The sequence below is a fragment of the Mus caroli genome, unplaced genomic scaffold (genome assembly GCF_900094665.2).
Source record: "Mus caroli unplaced genomic scaffold, CAROLI_EIJ_v1.1 scaffold_22741_1, whole genome shotgun sequence".
Lineage (NCBI taxonomy): Eukaryota > Metazoa > Chordata > Mammalia > Rodentia > Muridae > Mus > Mus caroli.
Genome location: NW_018390580.1, coordinates 4859 through 8555, shown reverse-complemented (window position 1 = coordinate 8555; position 3697 = coordinate 4859). Strand labels below are relative to the sequence as shown.

General features: G+C 38.2%; 1 pseudogene; it reads left to right on the top strand.

Moving 5' to 3' along the window:
* Positions 1 to 2100: 2100 nt before the first annotated feature.
* LOC110288718 lies at positions 2101 to 2715 on the top strand (annotated as a pseudogene).
* The last annotated feature ends 982 nt before the right edge of the window (positions 2716 to 3697 follow it).

The following is a 3697-nucleotide window of genomic DNA, read 5'->3' as shown; positions in this document are numbered from 1 at the left end:
CAGCTGCCTTTGAGTCATTTCTGCTCCTGTAAGTAACCCCTTGCACATATTCCTGTAAGGAATCCCAGTAAAATTCATTGGTCCACCAAGTTGGACTTCAGTGACATCTATATTATAGTCAATCCTAATTCTACCACAGTTAATGCAATAGCCAAAATTTGGCCTTTATTATTACAGTTTATTTATATTCACTTGTTTATTGTGTATAAGAACAACTCAGTGAAATTTTCCCTTTCTCTGATGTGGATTCAGGCCTTGAAATCCATTTGGCAGGCAGGGAAACAAGAAATTTGNCTTGCTCAGCCTTCTTGACAGCTCTGACTTTGCCATCTTTAATGCATACAGCAGAAAATGACCTAAAGTTCAAATTATTTGTATTTATTTATTCAAATTTATTTGTTTATTTAATGTGTTTGTGTGCATATTCTCATGCCACAGTACACNTGTGTGGATGTCAGAGAACAACTAGCAGAAATTGATTTTCTCTTACTATTGGCATACTTGGGATCAAAATAAGGTCTTTAGGCTTGGCACTAAGCACCTATACAAGGTGAGCCATCTTGATAACCCAAATTCTAACAACTTGGATGGGTGCGGTAGAAAATGGCTTTAATTATTCTCTTTTTTGAGTCAGGTCTCACTGTGTTCCTCAGGTTTATCTTAGATCTCTGTCCTTCTTGAGCTTCAAGAGTACCTAGAAATCATTTGAAACTATGCACAACGTTTTTGCTTTATTTTGGCATTAACAGTTCATTGAACTGTTGTTTTGGAGAAATATGCTAATTTCATCACTTTAACAACATAGTACTCATGTCTGCTATATTTCACTTCATTATAGATTACCCTTGTATTATTTACATTTTTTGAAAATTTGAATAAATAATGAGCATTATTTGAGTACTGATGAATTCTCACTTGTGAAAATGAATTCTACAATTTACAAACTAAGGTGAAACATGGATTATAACTGAGCTAGCTTTCTGTGTTTTAGAATTTGAAGAACATGGAGGATAAAAATGATAACGTATGTAGTGCTTAATTAATTGAATTTAAAAAAGAAATTGCTGTGTATCAAAGGATGATAGAAACTGTAAGTTACATTTTATACTGGAAATGACACAATTTAGCAGAAGCATTAAAGTGATTTATTTACTAAAATATGCATAACACTAAAATTAATCATGTTTCTTTTCTCCTTCTATGAGACAGAAGCGGCAAGAGATTGCAAATATTCGGAATTCTCTTCGATCCATTCTATTCCAATGAGTCTTTGAAGAAAACTTGAACTTGTTTTGTACAATATAATTCTAATGTTAGCTAAAATGCATTTCTGTTTTGGTTTTTTTTTTTGGATATTTTATTTATTTACATTTCAACAATCCCCCTTCCTGATTTCCCCTCTGCAATCCCACACCTCATCCTCCATCCCCTGATTCTGTGAGGGTGCTCACCTACCCACCCTCTCCTGCCCCATCGCCCTGGTTTCCCCTACACTGGGACATCAAGGCTTCAAAGGACCAAGGGCCCCCTCTTTCCATTGATGCCCAACAATGCCATTCTCTGCTACATATGCAGCTGGAGCCATGGTAGAAATNTAAGTTTAAATACAATCTAAATAGGCTCATAACCTGCAGCTATTTTGCTATATCAAGATGTTAACTCTCTTGGTTTTAGTGAGATTTTTTTTCTCTCCAACAATGTGGATTCACTTTTATGACTAAACATGGTTTGTTTGTTTTATTTTTGAGACATGAGCTCAACATGTGATCCATACTAGTCTCCAGTAAGGTTTAAACTTATCCTGCAAAGTATCTATGATTTTTAATTTGATGAACTTNATATTGCATTTATCTCATAACTGAGCATATTTGCTACCTCTTTTTATGAAAAAGCAACAGCAGAAATTGCAAATTTTCAAAAGCCTTTAAAAATCTGTATTAATAGCGAGGAACGTGACGGCGAGGGTGGCAGTGGCAGAGTTCCTGTGCTCGGGTCTGAATCGCTGAGGGAGGAGGCAGTGGTGGAGGAAGACGTGGCAGCAGTGGTGGTGGTCATAGTGGTGGCGGAGGAGGCGGGTACGAATCAGCTGCGGGCAGAGACATGGCCAACATCGCGGTGCAGTGAATCAAGCGGGAGTTCAAGGAGGTGTTGAAGAGCGAGGAAACGAGCAAAAATCAAATTAAAGTAGATCTTGTAGATGAGAATTTTACAGAATTAAGAGGAGAAATAGCAGGACCTCCAGACACACCGTATGAAGGTGGAAGATATCAACTAGAGGTAAAAATACCAGAAACATATCCATTTAACCCCACTAAGGTCTGGTTTATCACTAAAATATGGCACCCTAATATTAGTTCTGTCACAGGGGCTATTTGTTTGGATATCCTGAAAGATCAATGGGCAGCAGCAATGACTCTGCACGGTATTATTGTCATTGCAAGCTCTGTTGGCGGCTGCAGAACCAGATGACCTCCAAGATGCAGTAGTAGCGAATCAGTACAAACAAAATCCTGAAAAGTTCAAGCAGACAGCTCGACTTTGGGCACACGTGTACGCTGGAGCACCAGTTTCTAGTCCAGAATACACCAAAGAAATAGAAAACCTCTGTGGTATGGGTTTTGATAGGAACGCAGTAATAATGGCCTTGTCTTCAAAATCATGGGATGTAGAGACTGCAACAGAACTGCTTCTGAGTAACTGAGGCACAGAAGCTGTGCCAGCATCGCTCTTGCCTCTTGAGGAGCATCAACACCTGTTATTTTTAGGATTCTGCATAAAGTTCTTTTAAACTGGCATTCTTGCCTAATGACGTTACCTAGGCACCATTGGAGACTGAAAAAAAATTTTTTTCCTGCTCTGTAAACAAAGCTAATTAAACATCTGTGTAAATTTTAAAAAGGGGAAATACTTTTAATTTGTTTTTCTTAATAGTGAAAAAATTCTTTGAGCTAAGCTAAAACCATGGGAAAACATGCTACTTTAGTGTTTAGCAGTGTAACAGACTCGAGAGTTTGCTTCAGGGTTCTGTTGACTAACTAGGATAACACTTGAGTGTTGGCCCTTCATATTGTGGTGTAGAATCACAGCTCCCTTAAGTCTGAACACAGATCCTCTGTGCCTGTGAATTTACTTGCATGCTTGTACTTGACTTCTTAGAACGGGTAGCCGGAAAGACCACCCTTTTAAGCATTAGGACATTCTTGAATTATGAGATTTATCCTGATTTAAAGGTGGTGACCTAATCAGAGCTTTTTAGTCCCTGTCACCATCCAGAGCGGAGATTCTCATGGTCAATTTGTTTTGTGTTTTGTGGGAAACGTGCTAGGAACAGTGTCCCTTGTTCCACTTTTAGCTCATAGGTTTGGAATGTTTTGTCCAAGTTCTTCACTTTGTAAGTAGTAATGTAAAAAGGGGCTGCCAATTTTATTTCTCTCACAAAAGGAATAAATACTTAATGTTGCAGTATTTCTAGATTTAATAAAAGGACACTGCTTAGTTTTTCAGTGAATTTGACATTGATTTTTAAAATGATAAAGTCTTTGGAAACTTGAAGGGTGCAGTACCTGTTCCCTAGTGCTCAGCCTGACAGTTTCCTTTGTGAGACACTTGAGTTACTCCTCCTGCACTCCCCATGGTGACACATGAAAGCTGTGGTGTTTCACTGTACATACCAGATGCACATAGGAACAGGGCTGTA